General features: G+C 42.3%; 1 pseudogene; it reads right to left on the minus strand.

The window, feature by feature from the left end:
- Nucleotides 1-2,811: 2,811 nt before the first annotated feature.
- LOC129460271 (proteasome subunit alpha type-1-like) lies at nt 2,812-22,391 on the minus strand (annotated as a pseudogene).
- Nucleotides 22,392-22,661: the final 270 nt, after the last annotated feature.

A 22,661-nucleotide genomic window follows, 5' to 3' on the forward strand; every position in this document is an offset into this window, starting at 1 on the left:
CAGACATCGTCCAGTTGCTTTTCACTGGCTGTACTCAGCTACGTATGGGCAGGAACTTGGCCGGCTCACCTTTATGTCTTGAGCTCCTAGCTCAGTGCCTGAAACACTTATCAAACCAGCAATGTCTCTTATGCCAGCTGCACCCCAACTTCTCCAGTATAATTTTGTTTTATTTTTTATTTTTATTTTTTTGAGATAGAGTCTCACTCTGTCACCCAGGCTGGAGTGCAGTGGCACAATCTCAGCTCACTACAACCTCCACCTCCCAGGTTCAAGCGATTCTCCTGCCTCAGCCTCCTGAATAGCTGGGACTACAGGTGTGCGCCACCACACCCAGCTAATTTTTCTATTTTTAGTAGAGACGGGTTTCACTCTGTTGGTCAGGCTGGTCTCAAACTCCTGACCTCAGGTGATCCTCCCACCTTGACCTCCCAAAATGCTGGGATTACAGGCATGAGCCACTGCACCCAGCCTCTAGTAGAATTTTGAAATGTGTAGCTACTTTTTATCATGACTATCTCTAAACATAACCGGAAGAAAACAGCACCTTCTATGGGAATGGTGAAAATTCAGGACACAGACAACACCAAATGCTGGCGAGGATGTGGAGCCACAGGAACGCTCCTTCATTGCTGGTGGGAATGCAGATGGTGCAGCCACTTTGGAAGACAGTTTGGCAGTGTCTTACAAAACTGAAGAGTATCTTACCATATGATTCCTCCATCCTGTTCCTTGGTATTTACCCAAATGAGCTGAAAGCTTAGGTCCTCACAAAACCTCCACCTGGATGTTTATAGCTGCTTTCTTCATAAATGCCAAAGCTTGGAAGCATCCAAGATGTCCTCCAGCAGGTGAAAGAATAAGCTGTGGTGCATCCAGAAATGGAATATTATTCAGCACTGAAAAGAACTGAGCCATCAAGCCATGGAAAGACATGGGAGAAAAATGCACTTTACTAAGTGAAATAACCTGAAAAGGCCGCAATACCAACTATATGACATTCCAGAAAAGCCAAACCACGGAGACACTAAAAAGATCAGTAGTGACGGTGCGGGTAAGATGAGTGGGTGTCATGCCGAGGGTTTTTAGGGCAGTGTATAACATGATCACAGGGATACATGTCATTTCACATTTGTCGAAACCCACGAAATGTGCACCACCGGACTGAACCCCAGTGTGAACTGTGGGCAATAATGGTGTGTCACTGTAGGTTCATCCATTGTAACAAATGGACCACTCTAGGGGGATGCTGATATGGGGGAGGCTGTGCATATGTGGGGGGTAGGGGGTGTGCTAGAATTCTCTATACTTTGCACCCAATTTTGCTGTGAACCTAAAACTGCTCTAAAAAAGTCTATTGAAAGTGAGTTACAAAACTTGTTTTATTGAGGTCAGGTTAAAGCCATCTCAGCAACAAGTCATGGAGTTGCCAGTCTCCAAAATAAGCCACGTGGGTGGAGAGCAAATCGTTAATAACTTCATTATTTCTATGCATAGAACCAGGGAAGTAATGTCTTTAAATACATCTGCATCTTGAAATATCTGCCACTAATTTAGGCACATTGACTACTGAACTATAATAGAAGCCTCTGCAACCTTTATTCTGAGTTTACTGATCCTATTTATAGCAGAGCATCAGAAAAAAAAGTAGTACTATCTGGTGTACTAGGTGACCTTGACAGTGATGTGTGTCTGATGTAATAGGTGACCATGATGGTGATGGGTGACCGTGACAGTGATGTGTGTCTGGTGTAATAGGTGACCATGATGGTGATGGGTGACCGTGACAGTGATGTGTGTCTGCTGTAATAGGTGACCATGATGGTGATGGTGATCGTGACAGTGATGTGCGTCTGGTGTAATAGTCGACCGTGATGGTGTAGGTGATGGTGACAGTGATGTGGTCTGGTGTAATAGGTGACCGTGATGGTGATAGGTGACCGTGACAATGACGTATGTCTGATGTAATAGTTGACCGTGATGGTTACAGGAGAAAGTTGTACTGTCTGTTTCCATGGGAACATCTGTAGAGCATGTTTGGCTAATGTTTCTCTTAATGCACATTGGAACCACACCACGCTGTTTTCCCTGCCCCCACATGACGGCACAGTGCCCAACACACATGACTTAGTCAATAAAACATTGAATTTAAAAAAAAATTAAGCATTTTAAGTGTACGATCCAGTGATGTTTAGTACAGCCACAGTGTTGTGCGAACACAACTATCTAATTCCAGGACATTTGCTTCACCCCCAAAGGAAACTCCATACTCATTGGTAATCACTCCTGTGGCCCCCTTTCTTCTGCCCCTGGCAACCATGAATCTGCTTTCTGTTTTTATGGACTGGCTTATTCTAGACATTTCATAGAAATGGATTCTTGCAATGTGTGGCCTTTTGTGTCTGGCTCCTTTCATCAGCATCATGTTTTCAAGGTTCATTCACGTTGTAGATGAATCAGTACTTCATTTCTTTTTTTATTTTTAATTCTTTTTATTTTTAATTTTTTGCAGACAGGGGTCTCGCTGTGTTGTCTGATGAACTCCTGGCCTCAAGCAGTCCTCCCACCTTGGCCTCGCAAAGTGCTGGGATTATGGATGTGAGCCACTGCACACTTTTTTAATTTTTAATTTTTTTTTGTAACCAGGAGGTGAAACAATTTTATTTCACAGTTGTCTTTAAAACTACAAAGATACCTTTTCTTCATATACAAACATTAGTACAGATACCTATACTTTTTAGAAAATGATTATAGACACTCTCAAAGAAAAATGTATTCTGTGATACGGTTTCAGTGAGGTTGCTTGAAAAAACCCACATCTGGACTGATTCCTAAAACATAGCATTCCACCACTCTGCAACTTTTGGTTCAAAGTATAGATTATTGTCATCAGTATGTGGTGCCTGCTTTCTAACATATTTGATAATACATATATAGGTTGGCTTATCACCTAATGTTCCATTGGTTTATCAGCCTTTTCTGCAGGTTTGTCAGCAGGTTGAGCAGCTGTGCCTTTCTCTGTGGCCTTTCTTCAAGACCTTCAGGAATGGAGACACATCATCATCATCATAGATTGTAAACTCCAAGTCTTTACCAACAATTCCAATGGGAACATTCTTTATAGTTAGGTCCCGTTCTGCAGGAAGTGTCTCTCTCTTTTTTTTTTTTTTTGAGACGGAGTCTTGCTCTGTCGCCCAGGCTGGAGTGCAGTGGTGTGATCTCGGCTTACTGCAACCTCTGCTCCCTGGGTTCAAGCAATTCTCCTGCCTCAGCACCCTCTAGTAGCTAGGATTACAGGCACATGCTACCACGCCCAGCTAATTCTTTTTGTATTTTTAGTAGAGATGGGGTTTCACCATGTTGGCCAGGCTGGTCTCGAACGCCTGACCTCGGATGATCCACCTGCCTTGGCCTCCCAAAGTGCTGGAATTACAGGCGTGAGCCACCACACCCCATCCGAAGTGTCTCTTTTAAGGCACGCAGACCATGTTTAGCCAGTTCCTTTAAATTGCACTCCATAAATTCATATATATGTCTCTCCAAGTAAGTACGAGCTGACTGAAAACAGGCTCCAATGGACATTAGCTCTGTGGTCAAAATAGTTACCAGATAGACAGATTTGGAAAATGTGAGGACCCATAGGCATCATAACCAGCAATAAGCAGCCCAGCACCATATGGTCTCTGGCCATATCGCAGTGTTGGCATCTGGGTTTTGTTTCCAATTAGAGGTACAAGACGAGACACAGGAAGTGGTCTATCAAATACAAATCTGGAATCCAAACACTCCTGGTGCATAAAATTACATAAGAGTCAGCTCAGGCTGGTCTCGAACTCTCAAGCTCAAGCAGTCCACCCAGCTTGGCTTCCCGAAGTGCTGGGTTTACAGGTGTGAGCCACCGCGCCTGGCCCAGTTCTACTTTTAATACTCTCTCCATATGCCTCCTTTGAATCCTTTCTGAAATTGATATGTAAGGAAATTCAGTAAAGTGCACAAATTTTTTTTCTTCATTTTGATAGAAGTGTCTGGTGTACTAAGTGATCATGATAGTGATGTGTGTCTAGTGCAACAGTCGACCGTGATGGTGGTAGGTGATGGTGACAGTGATGGTAATAGGTGACCGTGACAATGACGTATGTCTGATGTAATAGTTGACTGTGATGGTTACAGGAGAAAGTTGTACTGTCTGTTTCCACAGGAACATCTGTAGAGCATGTTTGGCTAATGTTTCTCTTAGTGCACACTGGAACCACGCCATGCTGTTTTCCCTGCCCCCACCTGACAGCACAGTGCCCGGCACATGTATATGTACTGTATTGACATTGTCAGAACACGTAGCTGTGACATGACATCACTCTCTTCCCTACAGGCATTCATCCTAATTCTGCAAGGAGATGTATATTCCATGCTAACCAGCAGTCCCTGATGTCTCTCCAGTCATTTAGATGGTCTGAAGCAACATGGGCTTAGCCATTTGGGATTAATTTCCCTAGATATTGTGCCCTTTCAATACCTAATTTCAAGTCTTTTTTCATTTCAGGAAACAGTTCTCAAAATATACTTTTTTTTTTTTTTGAGACAGTCTCACTCTGTCCCCAGGCTGGAGTGCAGTGGGGTGATCTCAGCTCACTTCAAACTCTGCCTCTCAGGTTCAAGTGATTCTCCTGCCTCAGCCTCCCGAGTAGCTGGGATTACAGGCATGCACCACCACGCCTGGCTAATTTATGTGTGTGTGTGTGTGTGTGTGTGTTTTTTTTTTCAGTAGAGATGGGGTTTCACTATGTTGGCCAGTCTGGTCTCGAACTCCTGACCTCAAGGGATCCACCTGCCTTGGCCCCCCAGAGTGCTGGGATTATGGGCGTGAGCCACCACGCCAGGCCCAAATATACGTTTTAATATTATTTTGTATTACTGCCTTGGTTTTCCTCTTCAGCAACTCCTATTAAATTTATATTAGATATTTTTTTCTGATCTTCTATACTTATTCCTCATTCTGAATTGGTTTCATCTTGTCATGTATTTTTAATTTCAATTTTATGCAGGTATAATTGAAATACACTAAAACACAGGTATTGATGGTGTAACCTTTGTTTTTGAGGTGCATGTGGAGTTTCACATCCATAACACTCAAGGTAGCAGCTATTTCTATGACCCCCAAAAGCTAGTGTCCATCTGTATCCATCCCTACCTCCACCACATCCCCAGGATGTGTTTTCTCATCTGTTTTTCATCCCCAGGATCTGGTCTCTGTCATTATATGCTAGTTTTCATGTTCCAGAAATTTATACAAATAGAATCATACAGTATATTCTGTTTTTCTTTTCTTTTCTTTTTTTTTTTTTTTTTTTTTTTTTTTTGAGACAAAATCTCACTGTCACCTAGGCTGGAGTGCAGTGGCGTGATCTCGGCTCATTGCAACGTCCACCTCCTGGGTTCAAGCCATTCTCCTAGGCTGGGGTGCAGTGGCGTGATCTTGGCTCATTGCAAAGTCCACCTCGCGGGTTCAATCCATTCTCCTGCCTCAGCCTCCAGAGTAGCTGGGACTACAGGCACCCACCACCACAACCGGCTAATTTTTTTATTTTTAGTACAGACAGGGTTTTGCCATGTTGCCCAGACTGGTCTTGAACTCCCAACCTCAGGCGATCCGCCCGCCTCAGCCTCCCAAAGTGCTGGGATCACAGGCGTGAGCCGTCGCGCCCGGCTATGATTCTGTCTGGCTTCTTTCACTCTGTGTACTTCTGAGGTTCAACTGTGCTATCACTTGTGTCAGTAGCTTGCTTTTTTAATTGCTGAATAACATCCCACTGTATGGATACATCACCCTTCCTTTGTCCATGAAGTGCCCGCCCACGTCATTTCATGGGTATTTCAGTTGTTTCCAGCTTTTGGCTATTAGAAATACAGCTGTGAGGGATATTTGTATACCAGTCCTTATGTGGGCATGTATTTTTTTCCTCTGGAGCAAGTCTGAAGTGATTGGGTCATATGGTAGTGCATATTTACTGTTTTAAGAAAGAAAGTCCTATTTTTTTCTAGGATTTATACCATTTTATGTTGCCACCAGCCGTGTGTGAGACAATGCCTGTTGTTTACAAGTGTGTGGTGGTGTCTCACTGTGGTTTTAATTTGTGTTTCCCTGATGATGGAGGGAAACATTTCTTCTTCTTCCTTCTTTTTTTTTTACTTGTTGTTGTTTTTGTTGTTGTTGTTGTTGTTTGAGATGAGTCTTGTTCTGTCCCCTGGGCTAGATAGAGTCCAGTGGTAGGATCTCGGCTCACTGCAACCTCTGCCTCCCGGGTTCAAGTGATTCTGCTGCCTCAACTTCCCAAGTAGCTGGATTACTGGCGCATGCCACAGTGCCTGGCTAATTTTTGTATTTTTAGTAGAGCTGGGATTTTGCCGTGTTGGCCAGGCTGGTCTCAAACTCCTGACCTCAGGTGATCTGCCCGCCTTGGCCTCCCAAAGTGCTGGGATTACAGGCGTGAGCCACCATGCCTGTCATGGGGCACATTTTTGCATGTGCTTATTGGTTATTTATAAATATTATTCTATGAAATGTCTGTTGCCTGTTTTTTAAAAAGTGGGTTATTTGTTTTCTGGTTATTGGCTTTTAAGAGTTCTCCCATGTTCTGGATGTAAGCCCTTTGTCTGGCATGTGTGGTGCAAATGTTTTCTTCAATGGATGGCTTGCCTTTTTATTTTTAAAAATGGGTTATTTCAAAGAGCAAGATATTTTATTTTATTTATTTTATTTTATTTTATTTTTTTATTTTATTGTTTATTTTTTGAGACCGAGTCTTGCTCTGTTGCCTAGGCTGGAGTGCAGTGACATGATCTTGGCTCACTGCAATCTCTGCCATCCAGGTTCAAGCAATTCTTGTGCCTCAGCCTCCCGAGAAGCTGGGACTACAGGCGCGCACCACCATGCCCAGCTAATTTTTGTATTTTTAGTAGAGTCAGGGTTTCACCATGTTGGCCAGGCTGGTCTTGAACTCCCGACCTCAAGTGATCCTCCCACCTTGGCCTCCCAAAGTGCTGGGATGACAGGCGTGAGCCACCGCGCCCAGCCAGAGCAAGATATTTTAATTTTGATGAAGTCTAGTTAATTTTTTTCTCCTGTGGTCTATGCCATATCACTAAGATTTTCTTCCCGTTCTAGAGACTCATAGTTTTGGATTTTACATATACCTCTGTGATATATTTTGGATTAAACTTGTATATGGTGTGAGGTGTTAAGAGTCATTTTTATTCCCCACATGAGTATCCAGTTGATACAGCACCGTTCATTGAAAAGAATTTCTTTTCTGTGTTAAATTACCTGGATATCTTGTTGAATCAATTGACAAAACATGTGTGGGTCTGTTCCTAAACTTGCAGATTCTGTGTCATTGATCTCTGTGACTATCTTTCTGACAAGATATTTTGATTTATGTAGTTTTGTTGTTGTCGTTTGTTTGTTTGTTTGTTTGAGATAGGGCCTCACTTTGTCTCCCAGGCTGGAGTGCAGTGGCACAATCTTGGCTTACTGCAGCCTTGATCTTCCAGGCTCACGTGATCGTCCCACATCAGCCTCCCAAATAGCTGGGACTATAGGTGTGTACCACCACACAAGGCTAATTTTTGTATATTTTGGCCTCCCAAAGTGCTGGGATTGTAAGTGTGAGCCACCACACTTGGCCTTTATTTATGTAATTTTAAGCCTTGAAGTCAGGTAGGTTAAGTATTTCGGTTTTTTTTTTTTTTTTTTATGACTGATTTTAGTTGGGCACGGTGGATAATGCCTGTAACCCCAGCAACTCAGGAGGCTGAGGTGGGAGGAGCACTTGAGGCCAGGGGTTTGAGACCAGCCTGGGTAACATAGGGAGACCCCACCACTACTAAAAATAATTAAAAATTTGGTTGGGGGTGGTGGCTCACGCCTGTAATCCCATCACTTTGGGAGGCCAATGTGGGCAGATCACTTGAGCTCACAAGTTCCAGACCAGCCTGTGGGCAACATGGCGAAATGCTGTTTCTACAAAAAAATATAAAAATTAACCAGGCATGGTCGTGGGTGCCTATAGTCCCAGCTACTTGGGAGGCTGAGGTGGGAGGATGGCAAGAGCCTGGGAGGCGGAGGTTGCAGTGAGTCGAGATCACGTCACCACTCCAGCCTGGGTGATACAGCCAGACCTTGTCTCGAAAAATAAATAAATAAAAATGAATGATGGATTTGAGTCCCACCCCTAGGCCTTATGGAACCTTAATTCCTGCCTTACTCCAAATACAACCACACTGGGAGTTAAGTCTCCAACATAGGAATCTTGGTGACAGAGACATTCAGTGCGTAGCAGCTGCTCAGAGGTACAGACGCCCCGGCACCTGCAGGGCTCCCTGGACTCCTCACAGCAGCCCCCACTTTGCTCTTGGCCTCCGCGGAGAAGCTTGTTGACTTGTTGCGATTCTGTTTTCAGGAACTGCAGATGCCCTGTTGCCTTTTTATGCCTTTCTTACCAAGATGCTGGTGCTGAAAATTCCACCTGCAAAATTTCATTCCAAAATGTTGAATCCAGCTTTTAAACTACAGTTTCATAGGAATACAGGATCTGAAAGATTAGGTTAAATTACACTACACAAAATCAGCAAAATCCAGAATGTGTGGAACTCAACAGAACAGCAATTTTCCTAGAAAAACTACAACAAAGACCAAGGGGTGGAATTGTAAAATTGTAGCTTAAAAGAGACTTAAGAACCTGGTGAATTGAAGGCCATCTCTGGATCTAGTTTGGATCTTGATTTTAACAGTGAAGAAAAATATTTGCTAGATAAATAAATTTGAGGACTCTATATTTGATTATTCTAAGGAATTGTTAATTTTTTGTGTGATAATAAGTTTTTAAAAGGTCTACTTTGGTATATGTATGAAAATGTCTGTAATAAAAAAACTCATTGACCAGCCTGGGCACCATGGTGAGACGCAGTCTCTACAAAAAATGCAAAAGTTAGCTTGGTGTGGTTTTGTGTGTCTATAGTCCCAGCTACTTGGGAGGCTGAGGTGGGAGGATCATCTGAGCCCAGGAGGCAGAGGTTGCAGTGAGCTATAGTTGCACCACTGCACTCCAGCCTGAGTGACAGAGTGAGACCCTGTCTCAAAACAAACAAACTAACAAAGAAACAAAAAATAACAGCAACAAAAACTAATTGAAAAAAGTTTCACAGCAGTCATTGATTATTAATAGATCCACCATTTTATCTATCAATCAATGACTGCAATCATTGATGATTAATAGATCCACTATTTAATCTATTAATCAATGATTGTGATGTGTTACTTGCTTATCCTATTACACCTGCATTTGTCAGGTGTGATTGTCTTGTGCAGAATGGCTTTTCTTCATCAACCATTTGGTTATCCTAAAATACAGTTCATGTAGAACACACAGAATTAATACTTGATTTTTTTCCTTATCAATTTTCTGGATACTGATTTGGTGCCCTGGTCACTTGCAGAAGCAGCTGATGAGTATTTCCCTTTGCAGTCTCGTGTGGGCGTAGATTTTTGTGTTTGGTGTGGTTCCACATATTGCAGTCATTATTTTTCTTTTTCTTTTCCTCTTTTCTTTTCTTTTCTTTTCTTTCTTTCTTTTTTTTTTGAGATGGAGTCTCACTCTGTTGCCCAGGCTGGAGTGCAGTGGCGAGGTCTTGGCTCACTGCAACTTCCATCTCCCGGGTTCAAGCGATTCTCATGCCTCAGCTTCCAGAATAGCTAGAATTACAGGCTTGCACCACCACACCCAGCTAATTTTTTTGTATTTTTAGTGGAGATGGGGTTTCACCATGTTGGCCAGGCTGGTCTTGAACTCCTGATCTCAAGTGATCCGCCCGCCTCCTCGGCCTCCCAAAGTGCTGGGATTACAGGCATGAGCCACCATGCCTGGTCATTATTTTCTTTTTTGATGGTCAAATTACACTATCTTTGGCATCATTGCAGTATGACACTTTTCCTGTTTAATAACGTTTTTGCTTTCAGTCATGACAAAATGTCCTGGGATCATCGTACATATTTCTGGCTCCAGACTAAGTATCATTGTTTCCCCAGCAAGCCCTGACTCTTGTTAACGAGAAATGCTCTGCAGAGACCTGGGTCTAGGGGCTCAAGGTGTTTGCTGTTACCAGTTTGTCATTGCTACTTGACTGGGGGACAGAGGTAGGAAACATTTTTTTTTGAAAGGGAAAAATATTAATAAATCCCTGGATCTTTTGAATTCATTTTTACAACACCATAGGTATTACATCGCATCATGTTATATTCCAGGATATGTTCAATTAGACCCTCTTGAAAAACATGTGGGTGATTTCCAGTCTTTTGTAATGAAAGTTGATATGGTGTAGCTCTGTGTCCCCACCCAAATCTCACCTTGACTTGTAATAATTCCTATGGGTCAAGGGCAGGACCAGGTAGACGTAATTGAATCACAAGGGCAGTTTCCCGCGTGCTGTTCTCGTGATAATGAGTGAGTCTTACAAGATCTGATGGTTTTCTAAGTGTCTGGCATTTCCCTCTTCACTCAGCACTCATTCTCTCTCCTGCCGCCCTGTGAAGAGGTGCCTTCCGTCATGATTGTAAGTTTCCTGAGGCCTTCCCAGCCATGCAGAACTGTGAGTCAATTAAACCTCGTTTCTTTATAAATTACCCAGTCTTGGGTATTTCTTCATAGCAGCATGAGAACAGATGAATACAGAGTCTTGTGCACTTATAATTTCATATAGCTGTGCCAGAGCATCTTTGTGGCAGAAGTGAGACTGGGGTCAAAGGGTAAATGCATATTCAATTTGGCTAAATACTGCCAGATTCTTCCCTTTAGGGGTCATAACCATTTTCATTCCCACCAGCAATGTATTCTGTTCTGGCCAAGGTCATTTAAAAAAATTTATACAACTTAAAACTTTTCAGGACCAGATGGAATGACTCACGCCTATAATTCCAGCACTTTAGGAGATGGAGCTGGGAAAATCTCTTGAGGCCAGAAGTTCGAGGCTGGCCTGGGCAACAAAGCAAGGCCTTGTCTCTAAAATTAAAAAAAAAAAATCATGAAAGCGTGGATTTCCATTTTCTCTCAAGAAATGAGATATCTGGCCATGCCTGTTTCTGTCTGGAGTTCAGCAGATCACCAGGACTCCAGCTTCTGGAAAATGTGGACCTGCTTGCTCATACTTGGTGTAGGCGTTAGCTGACAGGCATTTGAATTTGTGAGTTCTTGTTATAAGCTGGACTTTGCCGTTTTCCTGTGAATGAGACACACATGTCTCTGCTCTAATGGTGCTTACGTGTGTGTGTGTGCATGCATGTGTGTGTGTGCATGCGTGTGTGTGTGTGTGCATGCATGTGTGTCCACATGTGTGAATACAGAGGGGGCTCAGCATGCCTTATAACATGTTTATATAACATAGAAATTGTCAGCCTGGGCAACATGGTGAAACCACGTCTCTACTTAAAATACAAAAATTAGCCAGGCATGGTGGCACTCACCTGTAATCCCAGCTGCTTAGGAGGCTGAGGTGGGAGGATTGCTTGAGCCCTGGAGGTCGAGGCTGCAGTGAGCCATGATTGCACCACTGCAGTTCGGCCTGGGCAACAGAGTAAGACTCTGTCTCAAAAAAAAAAAAAAAGAAATCAACCTATGGTTAAATTTGTAATGCCTTCCTCAGAATTTTATAAATTATTTTCATTGTAGAGAAATTGGGTCGAATTTGAAATAGTGGGAGTACTTGCTCTTCATCTTAATGAGGCCAGCACAGAAGGAAAGGCGGGAGTGTGTGGGGTCTATGGCCTGGACTTGAAGGCTGAGGGCACCTGGAATTTTGTGTCTGACAACTGAGGATTACTGCAGGGGCTGAGGAGGGCAGGGCCAACGGTGCTCATTGGAGGCAACATCACTGCTGAGATGTTGAGAAAGATGGAAATTGTGCTGGCTCGGGATTCTCCTATGATTAAATCACCCAATATTTAATCCTATTAAATCCTCACAGTGCTCTAGTTTAATAAAGCTCTTTAATATATGTCATAGGAAGGTCTTGTTATCTGAAGATAATTGGTATTAAAAGTAGCCAATTGAAAAGAGTCTACTTAACACAAGGATGGGAATCTTATAGTGACAATGTAACAAGTTTTGGATTTGATGCTATGGATTTCATAATTGAAATTATATTCTGATTCTTGGAACAAAGCAAAAAACGAACTGCGTTCATTTGGGAGGAACGTAATTTGTATGGTAGAATTATAGTTTATTCTTCAATTCGCACTTGGTTTTCACAGCATAATCATAAGAACATATTTCTTTTTTTTTTTTTTGAGACGGAGTCTCGCTCTGCCACCCAGGCTGGAGTGCAGTGGCACGATCTCGGCTCACTGCAAGCTCCGCCTCCTGGTTTCACGCCATTCTCCTGCCTCAGCCTCCCAAGTAGCTGGGACTACGGGCGCCTGCCACCGCGCCCGGCTAATTTTTTGTATTTTTTTAGTAGAGACGGAGTTTCACCGTGTTAGCCAGGATGGTCTCGATCTCCTGACCTCGTGATCCACCCGTCTCCGCCTCCCAGTGTGCTGGGATTACAGGCGTGAGCCACCGCGCCCGGCCAAGAACATATTTCTATGAAAATACTTCAGGGCTTCATCAGCTTCCTGGAGGCCCTTCCTTCATCTTTCGTCCTCAGAATATTCTCTTATGGACATCGATTGTCCTTGGGATAGTTAGGCAATTCTCCCAAGGGACCTTCTGTTTTTTTCTTTCTTTCTTTTGAGACAGGGTCTCACTCTGAGGCCCAGGCTGGAGTGCAATGGTGCGACCTCACCTCACTGCAACCTCTGCCTCCTGGGCTCAAGCCATCCTCCCACCTCAGCCTCCCAAGTAGCTGGGATTACAGGGGCTCGCCACCACACCTGGCTAATTTCTGTAGTTTTTATAGAATCGGGATTTCGCCATGTGGCCCAGGCTGGTCTTGAACTCCTGAGCTGAAGGAATCCACCTGCCTTGGCCTCCCAAAATGCTGGGATTACAGGCATGTGCCACCGCACCTGGCCCCAAGTGATCTTCTGTTGCAGGATTTGCAATGTCTCTTTTAACTGATTTAACTCCAATTCCATTCATCAGAGAGGGCCAGGATGACCAAGGCCAGGGATTTTGCCTCCCTGACTTGGACAATAGGTGCCAACACGAGGCAGGGGGAGAGGCTGAGGAGCCGTTTTGTAGGTGATCAACAGTGAATGACGTCAGGTGTTGATGACTTTCGCCTCCTCTTGCAACCTCGATGAGGATATTTGGATAATGAGAAGCTGTTGTGCTTCATTGGATTCTTATGATAATCCTGATAACCAGCCGAGGTCCTACAGCCAGGACATGCAGAATGTCATCCACCCTGTGCCTATGAGCCTCTGTGACACCATTAGGCCCAGCACTGCTGTAGGTACTGTGAAAAGAGGGATATTTTTAGGTCAATCAACAATGTTAACGTATGCATATATTTAAAAAGTCTTAAATTATTATTATTGGCCGGGCACGGTGGCTCCCACCTATAATCCCAGCACTTTGGGAGGCCAAGGCGGGTGGATCACCTGAGGTCAGGAGTTCAAGACCAGCCCGGCCAACATGGCGAAACCCCGTCTCCACTAAAGACACACACACACACACACACACACACACACACACACACAATTAGCTGGGTGTGGTGGCGGGCACCTGTAACCCCAGCTACTAGAGAGGCTGAAATCCACCACATCTGGCCACTTTCTTTTTGTATTTTTGTAGAGACAGGGTTTCATCATATTGGCTGTTGTTAAACTCCTGACCTCAGGTGATCTGCCTGCCTCAGCCTCCCAAATTGCTGGGATTACAGGCGTGAGCCACTGCGCCAAGCTAGGAAAAGAAAATTACTATTTTTTTTTATTACACGAGTGGATGTTAATTATAAAAATATTCAGACAGTATATAGAAATACCACAGCCATCCACAGTCCCGCCCTCTGAGACAAGCTTCTGTGCGTTATGGCGCAAGTCATTGTACGTGACCGGTTTCTTACAGACTTTTAAAAAGCACAGTCATTTTATTTTCCATCTGTCAGCCTGGTAGTCTATCCTTCTCCGTTGTCACACTGTGTATGTGTGCTTGTGTGTGTTGTGTGTGTGTGCACAGATTTGATGGTGTATTAGGGTTCTTTAGAGGGACAGAACCAACAGGATGTATATATACATGAAAGGATCTTAGGGAAAATTAGCTCACTCAATCACAAGACGAGGTCGCAGGATAGGCCGTCTGCAAGCTGGGCGAGAGAGAAGCCAGCAGTGGCTCAGTCCAAGTCCAAAAGCCTCAAACCGAGAAAGCCGACAGTGCCACCTTCTGTCTGTCGCAGAAGGCTCGAGACCTTCCAGAAGCCACTGGTGCAAGTCCCAGAGTCCAAAGGCAGGAGAACCTGGAGGCTGATGTCCAAGGGCAGAAGGAGAGGCAAGAAGCATCCAGCACAGGAGAGAGAAGGAAGCCAGGAGACCCAGCAAGCCAGGCCATCCCATCTTCCTCTTGCCTTGTTCCAGCTGCACTGGCAGCCCATTGAGTGGTGCCCATCCACACTGAGGGTACGTTTCCTCTCCCAGTCCACCGACTCAAATGTCCATCTCCTCTGGCAACATCCTCACACCCAAGAACCATACTTCACCAGCCATCTAGGCCTCCTTCAGTCCAAACAAGTTGACATCTAATATTTACCATCGTAGATGAATTTTAATACTTTGGATTATTTGAACAGGGAACACTTAGACACTCACATGATCCACAGCCCACGAAGTGCTGACAGGCTCACCAGTGGGAAGTCTCTCCCTATCCGTGCAATCTTTGTCTCACCCCGATAGACACTGGTTGGTGTTGGTTTCCTAGATGTCCTGTCATAATTTGTTTATGCCCAAACACAAAAGAATATAGACTCTTATTCTTCCACCAGTTATAAAAGCAAACAAAAGCTAGTTTGTTTAGACAATATGCATTTGGCTTTTTCACATAAGAGCATATCTTGGAGATAATTTCACAGTGAGTATTGAGATCTCTCTAAGTAGTTGTATACCATCGAGGCTGGATGGATGCATCAAAATTTAATAACCAGCCCCCTATTGAGGACATTTGGGTTGGTTATCATATTTAATTATTACAAACACTGCTGTGAATATATTCTTGCACATTTGTTATTTTGCATATGTGCAAATATATCTGCAGGATCAACCCCTAGAAGTGGAATTGTTGGGTCACAGATGAACGTCGGTAGCTGTTTCTTTTTTTTTTTTTTTTTTTTTGAGGCGGAGTCTCGCTCTGTGGCCCAGGCTGGAGTGCAGTGGCGCAATCTCGGCTCACTGCAAGCTGCGCCTCCCGGGTTCACGCCATTCTCCTGCCTCAGCCTCTCCGAGTAGCTGGGACTACAGGCGCCCGCCACTACGCCCGACTAATTTTTTTGTATTTTTAGTAGAGACAAGGTTTCACCGTGGTCTTGATCTCCTGACCTCGTGATCCGCCAGCCTCGGCCTCCCAAAGTGCTGGGATTACAAGCGTGAGCCGCCGCGCCCAGCCGGTAGCTGTTTCTTAACGGCCTGCACTGTTGTGCTGTTCATATTCCCATTGGCAGGGTGGGAGAGCTCTCATTCTCCCATAGCTTTGATACCAGCCTGTGTTAGTAAACTTTTGGAACTCTGCCATTCTGATAAGTGAAAACTGTAATTCTGTGTGGCTTTAATTTGCATTTATCTTATCACTGGTGAGATTTAACCTCTTCACTTGTGTAACGGCTATTCCTAGTTCTTTGTAAATTGCATGCCCGTAGCCTGCCTTTCTCTATTTTCTTTGTTAGTTGTCTTTCCTTTCTGAAAATCCATTTCTAGGAGCTCTTTATTATGAAGAACATCGTTTGTAATGAGATGCAAACATTTTTCCCCAGTTCATCATTTACCTTTTGCTTTTGCATTTTTATTTATTTTAATTTTTTTTGAGACAGAATCTTGCACTGTCATCCAGGCTGGAATGCAGTGTCGTGATCTCAGCTCACTGCAACCTCCGCCTCCTGGTTCAAGAGATTCTCGTGCCTCAGCCTCCCGAGTAGCTGGGGTTACAGGTGCACTCCACCATGCCCGGCTAATTTTTGTATTTTTAGTAGAGATGGGGTTTCCTCATGTTGGCCAGGCTGGTCTCAAACTCCTGACCTCAAGTGATCCACCTGCCTTGGCCTCCCAAAGTGCTGGGATTACAGATGTGAGCCACCATGCCTGGCCTATAAAAGTTTCAAAGAGTCCATTAGGTAAAGTCCCCAGAAGGCTTTTTTTGAAACCTTAGAAGTGATGTAAAATTGGACTTTAGACCTAAAAACTGCCCTCACCTTGCCTCAAACCTTAAAATCAAGATCTAAAGGGATTAAATTGTTTCCAAGTAACGTGTATCCCAGGACAAAATAACATTCCAGTACAAAGCTCAAGAATATTTATAGGGATACACAGATACACAAATATCCAGCCACCAACAATGTAAAATTTACACCACTTGACACCCAATGAAAACAATACAAGGAATGCAAAGAAGCAGGGAAATGTGATGCTTTTTTTCTTGTTGTTGTTTTGTTTTTTTTTGTTTTGTTTGTTTGTTTGAGACAGAGTCTCACTCTGTCGCCCAAGCTGGAGTGCAGTGGCACAATCTCAGCTCACTGCAACCTCCACCTCCTGGGTTTAAGGAATTCTCCTGCCTCAGCCTCCCAAGTAGCTGGGACTACAGGTGCGTGCCACCACGCCTGGCTAATTTTTTGTATTTTTAGTAGAGACATGGTTTCACCATGTTGGCCAGGATGGTCTCGATCTCCTGACCTTGTGATCCGCCTCCTCGGCCTCCCAAAGTCCTGGGATTATAGGCATGAGCCACCATGCCTGGCCATGTGATGCATGTTAAGGAGAAACATCAATCGACCAAAAAAAAAAAAAAAAAAAAAGAGTCCAGAAATGACAGAGATGATAGAACTGGTAGTAAAGGACATTCAGTTATTGTAAATATGTTCTACATGTTCAAGAGGCTAGGGGAAAGACTGATCATGGTAAGCAGTGATATAGAGAGTATTATAAAGACCCATATGATCTCTCAAGATGAAAACTATAATTCAATTAAAAAATACAGGCCGGGTGTGGTGGCTCATGCATGTAATCCCAGAACTTTGGGAGGCCAAGGTTTTAGGATCCCTTGAGCCCAGGAGTTCAATACCAGCCTGGGCAACATAGTGAAACCCTGTCTCTTCAAAAGATAAAAAAAATTAGCTGGGTATGCTGGCACATGCCTGTGGTCCCAGCTACTTAGAAGGCTAAATCAGGAGAATTGCTTGAGTCCAGGAGGTCAAGGCTGCAGTGAGCTGGGTTTGTGCCATTGTTCTCCACCTGGGTGACGGAGGGAGACCTTGTCTCTAAAAAAAAAACACACACATATTTGATAGGATTAATGGCAGAAGAAAATATTAGTGAACTTGATGACATAGCAATACAAAATATTCAAAATGAAATCAATAAAAAGGACAAAATAAAAATAATCATAGCATTGGTAATCTGTGGGATTACTGCAAGTGTCCAGATGCTTCTCAAATTACAATAGGGCCACGTCCTGATAAACCCATCGTATGTAAAAAATACTGTAAGTTGAAAATTCATTCAATGTCACAATAAACCCATCTTAAATTAAAAAAGTCATAAGTTGAACCACCGTTAAATCCAGATACCCTCAATATATGATGTGGTTATGTCCCAACAAGCCCATCATACAGTTGAAAAATGTTAACTCCTCCATTGTAAGTCAGGGACCATCTGTAGATATAAAAGGAATGGGGTAGACAGACAAAATATTTGAGAAGATAATTGCTGAAAAAGTTCTATATTTTATGACAGCTATGAACTCACAGGCCCAAGAAGCTCAATAAACCCCAAACATAAAAGACCTGAATAAAACCACAGCAAGGTGCATTATATTTAAAATGCTTAAAACTAGTAATCAAGAGAAAATCTTCAAAGCAGCCAAGGAATGGCAGGAAAAGGAGAAAGAAAGACAAATTTTGTTTAGAGGAAAAAAGATAAGGAAGACAGCAGATTTTGCATCAGAAAAAATGTTAATGGAAAAGACAGTGGAACAGCATCTTTAAGGCACTGATCATGAAATAAACCCCCCAAATGACAATTTAGAATTCTACAGCCAGAAAAAATATCTTTCATAAACAAAGGTGAAAGAAGGTTTTAGACAAACACATGCTGAAAGAATTAATCGCCAGGAGACCTGTACTATAAGAAATGCAAAAGGATAGTGATACCAGGTGGAAATCTGTATCTACACAAGGGAACAAAAAACACTGGTTATGGTCACTATGTGGGTATATAAATATTTTACCTACTTTTAAAATTTCTTCATATCATAATCGATCGTTTAAAGCAATGTCATATGAGGTTTATGACATATGTAGAGGTAAAATGTATAATGGCAATAGTACAAAGACCAATAAGGGAGAAATGGAAGTGTATTGTTACAAGGCTTTTATACCATACATGAAGTGACGTAATGTTACCTCAAGGTAGAGTGTGGTAGGTGTAAGATGAATGTGATACATTCTAATGCAGCTACTAAAATAATACAGTAAAGACTTATAGCCAATAAGCAAAGCATGGAAATACAATAGAATCATTTAAAACATTTAATCTAATAGAAGGCAGAAAAAGAAGAAGGAACAAAGAATAGATAGGATAAATAGAAAATAAATGGCAAGATAATAGATTTAGATCTAACCATACCAATAATCACATTACATGTAAATGGTATAAATACCTCAAATTGAAAGAAAGAGATGCCAAATTGGACAATCTAGGATGCTGCCTACAGGAAACTCACTTCAAATATAGAGGCTCAAGTAAGTTAAAAGAATAGAAAAAGTTACAGTATGCTAATACTAACAGCAAGGAAGCTCACTACTATATTAACATTAGAGACAGTAGACTTTGTAGCAGAAAAATCAGGAATTAAGAGGATCATTACAAAATTATAAAGGGGGTAAATTCATCAAGAAATCTTAATAATCATAAACATTCATGCACCTAATAAAAGAGCATCAAAATATACACAGCAAAAACTGATAGATGTGCAAGAAGTAGAAAAACTACAAATATTGTCAGAGATTTTAACACCCTCACTCAACAACTGATAGACCAAGTGGACAAATACTCAGTAAAGATGAACATCATCATGAACAACATGAACATCATCACCCAAGTTGACACTTTTAAAACGATCTACTCGGCAATGGTAGGACACGTTCTTTTCAAGTGCACACAGAACATTTACCAAGGAAAACCATATTCTGGCCATAAGAAAAGTCCCAGTAAATTTAAAAGACTTCAAGTCACACAAAATATATTTTTTAGTCATGTGGAATAAAAAATTGGAAAAATTGGAAATCAATTAAAAAAAGTCAGCAAAATCTCTAAGTATTTGGAAACTCAATAACACATGTCTACCCGTAAGTCAAAAAAGGAACCGAAATAAAAATTAGCATTTTGAAGTAAATGAGAATGAAAACACAGCATATCAAAACTTATGAGTTAAAGTGGTCTTAGAGGGAAATTTATAGCATTACATTCTTAGAGGGAAAGTTATAGCACTGAACATCAATATTTGAGTAAAATTCTTAAAATTTTAGCAAATCCAAACTAACATATATATAAAGGATAATACATCATGAACAAGTAGGCATTACCCCAGAAATGTAAGATTAATTTGACATTTAAAAATTAATCAATATAATTAAACATATCAGGAGCTACATTACACGATCATCTCAATAGAAGCCTAGTGAGCATTTGACAGCCTTCAACATCCATTTCTGATTAAAACTGTCTGTCTGCAAACTACAATTAGAAGGCAGCTTCCCCATCATAATGAAAGAAATCTATGGAAAATTTACAGTTAATATATATTTATACTTAAGCAGTTAAAAAGACTTTCTCCTATGATAAGGGCAAGGCACGGGTGGGTGCCTGTTCTCATCATGTCTACTCAACGTTGTACTGGAGGTGCAGTGCAATGTGCAATTGTCCATGCAATAAGGCAAGAAAAAGAAATAAAAGGGAACTGGATTGGGAAGGAAAGTGTAAAGGCGTTATTTATTTGCAGATGGTATATTGTATATGTAGAAAATTCTATAGGATCTACAAAAAAGGTGCTATAACTGAAAAGTGGGCCAGGTATGGTGGATCACGCCTGTAATCCCAGCATTTTGGGAGGCCGAGGTGGGCAGATTGCCTGAGCTCAGGAGTTCGAGGCCAGCCTGGGTAACACAGTGAAGCTCTATCTCTACTAAAATACAAAAAATTAGCCGGGTGTGGCGGCATGCACCTGTAATCCTAGCTACTGGGGAGGCTGAGGCAGGAGAATCATTGGAACCCAGGAGGCGGAGGTTGCAGTGAGCTGAGATCACGCCACTGCACTCCAGCCTGGGTGACAGAGCAAGACTCTGTCTCAAAAAAAAAAAGGATATAAAACATGTATTGAATTTTTATATACAACATGTATTGAATTTTTATGTAATCATAATGAACAAGCAGAAATTGAAATAGAAATATAACTTACAAAGGCATAAAAATGATGTATACACAAAAGATGTAAAGGACACCGCACTACAACCCACTACTAAGAGAAAGAAGGTCTAAATGAATGGGCCATAGACTGTGCTCTTGGTTGAAAGTTTCAGTATTATTATGATGTCAATTCTTCCCAAACTGATCTATTGATTCAATGCCATTCCAATAAAAATCTCAGCAGATTCTGAAGAAATTGACGTGGCGATTATAAAATTTACATGGTAGTTCAAAGGACCTAGAAGAGCCAAAACAACTTGGAAAAAGATCAGTACGGTTGGTAGACTTACATTACCCGACTTTAGAATTACTACAAAGTTATCATAATTAAGACAGTGTGGTATTGGCATAAAGACAGGCAAAAAGATCAATGGAATAGAGTAGAGATTCCAGAAATGAACTCATAGGCATATGGTTAATTGATTTTTGGCAAAGCAGCAAAGGAAATTCAACGGAGAAAACATAATCTTTCCAACAAATTATGCTGTAGAAATTGGACATCCATAGGCAGAAAAAGCAAGCTTCAATTAATATTTCGTATCATCTATAAAATTAACTCAAAAAGGATAATAGAATTAGCTGTAACACCTAAAACTGCTAAAATTCAGGAAGACAACATAGGAGAAAATCTTTGTTATCTTGGGTGAGGTAAATAATTCCTAGATATGACACAAGTATGATCTATAAATAAAAAAGATTATAAATTGTACTTTATCAAAATTCAGAATTTCTTCTCTTCAAATGATACTAAAAGAATGAAAATGTATGTATATCCCAGAGTGGGCAAAAATACTTGAAAGTCACATATCTGATACAGGACTTGTATCCAGAATATACCAGAACTCTTCAAACTCAAGAAGAAAAACATGCAACCACATTTTTTTTTTTTTTTTTTTTTGAGGCGGAGTCTGGCTCAGTCGCCCAGGCTGGAGTGCAGTGGCTCGATCTCTGCTCACTGCAAGCTCCGCCTACTGGGTTCACACCTTTCTCCTGCCTCAGCCTCCCTAGTAGCTGGGACTACAGGCCCCTGCCACCACACCCAGCTAATTTTTTTGTATGTTTTTAGTAGAGACGGGGTTTCACCGTGTTAGCCAGGATGGTCGCGATCTCCTGACCTCGTGATCTGCCCGCCTCGGCCTCCCAAAGTGCTGGGATTACAGGCATGAGCCACCGTGCCCGGCCCATGCAACCGCATTTTTAAAATGCATAATTTCCTTTTTTCTTTTTTTTTTTTAATTTTTGAAATGGGGTCTTGTTCTGTCACCCAGGCTGGAGTGCAGTGGTGTGATCATAGCTCACTACAGCCTCGACCTCCTGAGCTCAAACCATCCTCCTGCCTCAGCCTCCTGAGTAACTGGGACTACAGGCATGTGCCACCATGCTTGGTTAGTTTTTATTTTTTAATTTTTTGTAGAGATGGGGTCTTACTATGTTGCCTAGGCTGGTTTCAAACTCCTGGTCTCAAGACGACCTTGGCCTCCCAAGGTGCCAGGATTACAGGTGTGAGCCAACATGCCTTGCCCAAAATGCATAATTATCTTTTTATTTGTATTTGTTCATTTGATACATATTTATTGATCACCTGTGTCAAGCCCTTTCTAGATGCTCAGTGATTATTGGTAAACCAAGCAGGAGGTCCCTGTCCTCTGGGACTTGTTTGTGGAGCACACAGATATTTGCTGTCCAGCTGAAATATGTGCTATGGGGATAGGGCGCCTGTCTGTCTAATGCACGTCCGCATCGCCGGCACCCAGGACCCTGCCCGGCTGCAGCCTCTCAGAATCCCTGTGCAATTGGTGATTGCAACATTCATGGAATAAATTCCCCTACACGACACATGGGGGTGCCCACGCTCCATGCTGTGGCCACACTCTTACGAGCATTTGTTCAAATGGTCCGCGGTAATCATCCCTCCAGCTTACCTTCTCAGAAAGGGGACATGGATGAGGCTCTTACGATTAATGATCGCAGTACGGATTTGTAACTTATTACGGAAGAAAAGCCACATCAA

Source organism: Symphalangus syndactylus, chromosome 13, assembly GCF_028878055.3.
Source record: "Symphalangus syndactylus isolate Jambi chromosome 13, NHGRI_mSymSyn1-v2.1_pri, whole genome shotgun sequence".
NCBI classification, from domain to species: Eukaryota; Metazoa; Chordata; class Mammalia; order Primates; family Hylobatidae; genus Symphalangus; species Symphalangus syndactylus.